Genomic DNA, 8,457 nt, shown 5'->3' with positions numbered 1-8,457 from the left:
TAGGACCTCTGCCAAAAAGAGCCTGGTAGCCTGCCTATTTCAGGCTAATTTCAGTACTTCTAAGCCCAAAATTTAGGATGTTACAAAATCAACTCAATTAACATTGTTGTTCAAAATACTCGAAATAGTAGACAAAATGAAGGAAGTGCAGGCTCAAAAATGGTTAAGCAATGGAAAGATGGTTGTGCATTGTGTTTAGGTAGAAAGGTGTAGGAAAAAAATGCCTATATCATATTTGATAAGTCCCATTGTTTGCATACATCTCTAGTCCTAAACCTATGCTTTTGTAGTTCATAATTGCATATTTTGGGTATAATTGGTCTTCATTATGCATAGGAGTTGATGATTTGAATTATGACGTTTTATACGTGTTTTTGTATGTTTTGTGTGATTTTGTATGTGTGTGCTTTTGATCCCTTGGTTAACATGCATTGCAGGTAGCTTTATCAATATCTAAGGACCATTTTGCCTCATTTAGTCGCGACCAAATGCGAAATTCACCGCGACGAACTATCATTATAAAGGAAACAGAGTTACTTATTCATACAGTGTCGTTTTATCCTTCATCACGACTAACATATTCATTCGTCACGACAAAAACGTGAAATTTCAAGATTTAAACCAGATCACGCACGTTCAGCAGGGGGCAGTTTCAGATCCATTTTTCACTCCAGTTTCACCCAGATCTCACTGTCTCTGTCCTTTCCACCTCCATCTTTATCCCATCCACCATTCCATACCATTTCTAACCCCATTCCATCTAATCTCACCAATTCAATTCTGTCATTCTCCTTGGTTAATTTGTAATTAACACCTAATTGGTTAGTAGTTGGCAACCAGCTCCTTAAAGAGATCAACACCTAGGTTAGTTGCCCTATAATGCAGTTAGCTTAGTTATTGTTTTGACAGCCTAATGACAGGGCTAAATCAAAAATGGTGCTGTTATCGGGGAACCAAGCCAAAAGCTCCTATGTAATTAGGTGTCCATTGCTTTTGACCAGGGTTGTTTTGTTTTTGTTTCCTTTTATCAAAATTTTCAAGAAATTCAAACAAAAGTTTTGTTGTTGCATTGTGTTGCTGTTTGTTGTTGTTTTTCCTAGTGCATTTTGGCATTGAAATGTCAAAAGTGAAGTTTGGTTTGCTGTGGACTTCACTTGCCTATTCTAAACTTGATCCTGAACTTTAAAACTGTTTTTAGAAGATATTGAGGTTTTGGGCTGTCATTCATTGCATATACTAAGATTTTGAGTTGGTTTCCCATCTACACAAGTCATTTTTAGTGTAAAAAGAGTGTTGCAAGGTGTTTTAAGAGTTCAAACATCCATTTATGCATTTTGGCATCTCAACTCCTTGGAATTGCATTGTTTTGTTTCACCGTAGAACCTGTTTTGGATCACATTGCTGTCATCAAATCTATCATACTTTGCCGCAGCAAACTACTGTATTCACCATGACGAACCTGTTTCTGGTGAAGTGAATTTCAATTCTGTAAAGTTTTTCGTCGCGGCAAACTCTGATACAAGTTGCAACAAACCATCATTCTGGTAGAAAAACTTTGATTCTGTCGCATTTTGCCGTGGCTAACTCTACTCTTCGCCGCGACATACTTATGGTTTTGCTGAAATTTTTCTTCTCTGTACCCACCTTCATTTGATTCTGTTCTGAATTCATTGCTTCCTTATCTTATCATGGATTGTGAAGATTATTCTTGTGATTTAGATTATATCTCACCTTCTTTAATTCCTAGAGATCAACAAGTTCAAATGCTAAGAGAGGTTATTGCAAGATTAAAACCACATTATGTAACATCCTAAAATTTGGAACCCTAGTAATGGGAATGTGAGGAATGAGATATGATTAGTAAGCATGAGGTGTGAATAAAGCATGAAAACCCATAACGAAACAAAACTGACTTTATCGGGTCCATAGGGGCAAAACGGTAATTTTAGAAAAAGTAAAATGTCACACCTTCATTTTTAAATCCCATTATACGTCATTTGGAACCATTCGGAAGTGTTGTGCTGTACTTAAAGTAGGTGATAACCAAGGTTTTAAAATTTAATTCTTGTTACTATTCATATGACTTGTAAAATCGGGTTAACTTTGAAAAATCATAACTAAATGTAGAAAAATCAAAACGGAGTGGTTCTAAATCTTACACAAAGCTTATAAAAATCTCTACATAGGAAAGTTAATCATGGATATCATTTCCTCACGAATCAGTACTAGTTTCCATGAAAATATGTACTGTTCATTTGGTAAATTCTAGAATTTCTAGTATTTTTGCCCAACTTTGGAAGGGCATAACTCTTTGTACAAATTCTCAAATTTAATTATCTGCCAATTGATTTAAAGCTAAAAATGTTTTCTATAAGTCTACCAAATTTCAAGTCCAGACTTAAATATTGCCATTTAATTCATGTGTCCCAAGTTTAGTCATTTCTAGGGAAAGTTTATCCCCTAACTACACTTGTTTTGGTTCTTTCTTAACCTTTTACCCATCCTTAATCATTTGGGACTTAACACATACTTGAACATACATTCTACTATACTTTCATAGGTTTAAACATAGGCATACATGCTTGGCTCTCATTAGGAGCTATTTTCCAACAAACATTTCCAAAGTCCTAATATTACATCACAAGTTCCAAAATTTACACTAGGGTACATTAATTGTTCATTAGGCCTCGGGAACAATTTGTTTACCTTTGCCCTTGCTTGAACTCCTCCTAGGTGGTGTTAAACATAAGAGTGAGATTTCAAAGAAATCCCAGTAGCAAAGAATCACAATTATCATGCATTCATGCAAATACTACGTGCAATGCTTTTGTGCATTTATCTTGTTTATGTGTTTATACTTTTATGCCATGGAAAGTAAGCTATCATACACTTATTCAGAGGACATAATGCCAAGGCAACATAATTCAGACATTGCAATCAACGTTTGCAACAAAGCTTAGTCACATCATGGCACACTTTGCGAACACACACACTGACACATCAATGTAAGCAAGAAAGCAATCAAATGTAATTCAATGCTATCTTTTGACACTTGGTTCTTGATTTCCTTCAGATTTGGCAAGGTACCTATCAAACTAACACCAATGCCAATTGTAACACCTTATGTTTATACCAATTAACTTGCCTTGTGGAAGCATTTGGAATCACTTTTGAAGACTACAAGTTATGAAAAATCAAATTTGAAAATTTTCTTTTGCGGATTACTATTCATTGTAACCCAAAAATGTGGCAAACTTCAAAAATTCATAACTAATTGTAGAAAAATTGAAATCGAGTGATTCCAAGTTCTATGGAAAGCTCTTTGGATAAAATTTTGAGAGAAAATAGTTTATGAACTGATTGCCTTAAAATTTGAGCCCAGTTTTTCTTGAAAAAGTTACTGTTCATATGGTCATTTTTTCATTTTCCACTTATTTTAGCCCAACTTTGGAAGGGCATAACTTCTTGTGTGGTTATCAGGTTTAGGTGAACCAACTCTCATCTTAAAGAGAAAAATCCCATCTATTTGCTCACCGAATCTCATGGCTATACTCACTCAATTGCTTAATTTGACTTTGGTCAAAGTTTAGGTCCATAATGTTGATTTTTATCCCCTTTGGAAGGATAAATTGTCTTACTTGACCAAGTACTTGCATACTAATTCTCCTACCATATAATCATGCATATTGGACAACACTAGCATGCTTTCACATTTTAACACATAAGCTAGCATATATCCATAACTTAAAACCTTAAAGCATACTCTTAATTACATTCATCCAACATCAGGTTTTTCTTCATTCTTCTTCTTCTTCTTGAAGCAAACTTAATTCTCCACTATAGCTACTTCTTTTCCTTTACTCCTGGAGGTTGAAGGCCCTAGGGTTTGTTAAGTATGAGGGTAAGATTCTTGGGGAATCTTAGTAGCACATTGCATACATTACTATGGTCACACATCGCAATGTAATTCAAGCTACATGCATACATACATACTTGAGTATTATGTACTTGCCATGGAAAAACATAACATCATAACATAACATATCATCTCAACCTTGCATAAACCAAGGTGTACATGCATGGAGGCATCATGGCATAACATCATAACACATAGCAATGAACATACAATGTATAGTAACTCTAACAAGTAATAGAATGCAAAAGCTACCTTATTGGCTTTCCTTCCTCTTGAACTCTTTTCTCTTGACTAGATCTTTGCCCCTTTGTTGTGTATAGCCTATTAGGCAACCAATGACATAACATTAAGCATTACTTCAACTCTATAACTTAACATAACCCCTTAAACCCCTTTTTTCTCGACTTTTAGGGTTTACTAGCTTTGATTCTTGGGTTTATTTTTCTAGCTTTGATTCTTGAACTTTCTTTTCCTACATAATTTTCCATGTAAAATCCATTTATCATATTAGTTTTATGAAAATCCAATCCCTAGGGATAAATAGGTTAAAATTTTCATTTCAATTTTTAATGCTTCCAACATCCCTTTCTTAGTATATACCTACACTAAATCATCATTTGAACTCATTGGAAGCATCAAATTGAATTGAAACATCTTCCCTCCTACATTTCTCAATTTGGCCGAACCATATATATAATTATAGGGAAAAGGATTCTCAACAAAACTAACATGTAATCACTTAATCCTTAGCCTTTAACCATGCTTAATCTTAACCATACTTCATCTAAACCATTCCCTATCATTTTGATAAAATTTGGGTAGCACTTTTCCTTAGGAAAATGACTTTCCATCATCATTAAAATAGCACAAAACCCATATATCATTATTATACTTGAAATAGGAGAGTTGTAGAAGCTTACCTTGCTTCCAAATGACTTTCTCTCACTAGAAATCTTCTCTTTCTCTCTCTAAACAAAAATTTGCAAGAGGTTTCCTACTTGAAAGGTCTTGCATGAAATGAACATGTGAAAGGGTATTTATAGGTTCCATATTTCACTAATTCAACATATGCCCTTCTTGCATAAAACTTAATCTTAGCCCTCCAATTTTGACCTCTTTCCACATGTACAAATCTTAGGCTATGTGGCTTAATATGTTGACACTTGGATGGTGAGTCATTAGGGCTTATGTCATCGTTCTTATCCATTAAGATTAATTAGGCTTTGATCAAGGTTAACTCTCTTAATTCCTTGATTAACTTGGCTAATTACCCTTCTAGAAACTTTTAACTTTTCAAAGATAGATGGTTAAATCCTAGCCATCCAATGAACCATGTTTGCCACATGTCACGATCCTACGGAAGATGACTTAACCATAATCATTTTGCTTATCCCTAATTAAATTTTAATCTAACTTGATTTAGTATTTTCTTTTCCTTTTTCTTTTTATTTTCTTTTTCCCTTTCTTGGCTAATTTGGGCATGACATGTGTCCTTGACATTCAGTCAGAAATTTTACCACCCCGGTTGTCCTGACAGTCTACTGAATCGTAATATAATATTGGTTTATTTTATCTGATAGTCGAAAAATTCTAGTATCTCATAATTCTTATATCAGATCACCATTAATTATATCTCAGTAAAGGAAACTTCCTTGATTAATTTCATAATTTTTCTCCCCATATAACTCTTTAAATTGCTGTTTCCGTAAAAATAGACAATCTACCAATATTAATTTAGCTTTATATTCAATTAAAGCTAACCTCCTTATCATTTAGGGTTGGAAATAATTTTATAAATCTCCATAATTCCTAAATGAATTTCCTTTAATTTTTCATAATTTTCTGAGATCTCTAGGTATTTTTAATAATTGATATTGGCCAATAAAAGGCACATATATGGCGCCACCTTAAAGGAGCAAAGGGGGAAAAAATAGTCAACACTATTGACCAATTAGTCAACCTTATTGAGTCACATAGTAGAAATTTTGCTCTACCGGGTAGATAGGGAACTGTCTAACACTTACCCGTATTGCATTCTAATTTTTCTACTGCCCATAAAATATCTTCTGGTGACTCATACGATGACTCATCATGCTCATAAATGAAGCACATGGGAAAGAAGAAGAGAATTCAAGTTGAACTTGTCTTCCTCAAAATATCTGAGATATTTTCTAACTTTGTCTCCTAATTAAGGGACATTAATTATTTAACATTTGACTGGAGCATTTTGAAACGTCCTGCCTTTAACCCCTCAGAGCACGCATTTGTAAACGTTATGGTTCAAGCAGATCATAACACAAGCCCGCGGATTTAAAATTTTAACATAACTACTCCGGTTACTATTCACTGTTAAATTTTCAGATTACAGGTCCAACTTTAAAAATTCATAACTAATTTCTTAAAAATCATATTGGGGTGTTCTAAAATTCTACAAAAATCTATTTCGATGCTCTTTAAGGAAAAAAATCCAATTGGACTTATCCTTACCCAATTCGTACAGTTTAATGAATAAGCATTACTGTTCATTTCCAAAAATTTGGACCTTCCAGATTCTATGCCTCAACTTTGAAAATTCGTATCTCCTTGTATACACATCCAATTGAGGTGATCTACCTCTCATTTTAAAGATTGGGATGTGTACTATAAGTATGCCAAGTCTCGTGACTTAACTCATTCATTTGATAGGTCAAACTGGAGCTAGAAACTCACTGCTCCAAGACCTACGTTTTATCCCTTAACATCTCTTTAATTCTTTTTATTTCTTTGGCATACATAACATGCGCTTACTCTTTTCCATTCATGCTAATACATTTCTATACATGTCATAAGCATTATAATTAATTACATGGCATCATATGCATCCATACACATAAATTACATCGTAAGAGAATTACACAATGAATAATAATATCATTCATTGACATCAATAATTCTCTACTTTATTCTCCTTGCTTCTCATGCCATTATTGCCCATCGATGATTGACCTATATGGTTGGTTAGGGAGGGGTGAGATTTGGGGGAATCTCAGTAGCAAACAATACCACATAATCATGCTAGATGGATGCTAATGCACTACACGTAACTTGTTTATTCTCTTGTTAATTAGTGACATATTAGCATGCTCAAAGCTAACTTCTTGATGCATGGCCATGGAGACATAATCTACTCATCATGAATAGCAATTACAGTAGCTAAAACATGTCACAATAAGATTCAATAACATGTACACGGCAACACACAAGCATACAACATCAAGCAATAACAATAGGTAAGTTCGCTACCTTGCATCTCAAGCTTTCCTCTTGCTTTTCCTTTGACTCCCTTGACTTTCCAACCATGTGGGCATTCGGTTAACATCACCAAATATCCTCTTGGATGTTCCAAAGGTCCTAAATATAACCATAATGATCATACAATCCATTAGGACCACTAGATTATATAAAGTTCAAGACTATCTCTCTTGAACCTCAACCCTTTCTCTTAGTCTTAGGGTTTTCTTTCTAGCTTTTCTAACATAAATCTCATCATTTCCCATCTTTATGATCCATTTCTTGTCAATTAGGACTACTTTAGATGGCCTTAGGTTCAAGAATATCAAATCTGGAAATTTTGGTTCGTGGGTATTGTTCGTGCAGAAACTCCATAATTTTTGCTCAACTTTAAAAATTCATAATTAATTCTATAAAAATCGAAACTGAGTGGTTCTAAGTCTCACTGAAAGCTACTTAAGTTAGCTTTAAAGGAAAAATAGTTTCAGGAACCAATTCTATGCTGAAAAGTACCAGAATTGTACGGAACTTGAAACTCTTCCAAAAGTTCAACACTGTTTCTAGATTTCAAACCTTAACTTTGAAAAATCACCATAAATCGTACACATATCCAAATAAAGTGTTCTACCCATGGAGTTAAAGTTCACAGAGTGTACTTTAAGTGTTCAAAATTTCAGAATTAGATATGAACAGTAACTAATTCAAAATAGGCATCAAATCAGATGCTACAGCCACCACATACCTTGATCTTGAAGCTTGAACTTAGGTGGACTTTCTCTCACTAAAAATAGCTCTTTCTCTCTCTAGATGCAAGAGCGGTAGAGTTTCCCCTATGGTTCCTTGCTTGGCTGAAATATGAGGGGAGGGAGTGCCTATTTATAGCCAAAAATTTGGCTTGAATTGACCAAAATGCCCTTGGTGGCTAATAGAAAGGGTAAGGGCAATTTTGGAACTTCAAGTTGACTTTTACATCATCATTGCATCATCTTCTTGCATCATGCTTACCTCAACCTTCTAGAAGATGTCAAGTGTCATAAAAGTGGTGGAGGAGATGGGAGATTAGATCCTAGCTGTTGAATCAAACTTAATTCCTCCGAATTTACTTGGCCCACGTTTCTCCAGCTCCTTTATGGCCTTTCAGAGCTCAAAAAATTCTTCTGTCTGCTCGTTAAATTCCTTTTAATTCTAGAGAATATCTATGAATTTTTTAGGCCATAACACTTCCTTTAAACCTTGCATAAAAATTCATTTACCAAAATGCCCTTTTATCG

The sequence above is a fragment of the Neltuma alba genome, unplaced genomic scaffold (genome assembly GCF_004799145.2).
Source record: "Neltuma alba isolate B1F8T4 unplaced genomic scaffold, ASM479914v2 tig00010101_pilon, whole genome shotgun sequence".
NCBI classification, from domain to species: Eukaryota; Viridiplantae; Streptophyta; class Magnoliopsida; order Fabales; family Fabaceae; genus Neltuma; species Neltuma alba.
Note: the sequence above shows the minus strand (reverse complement) of the source record.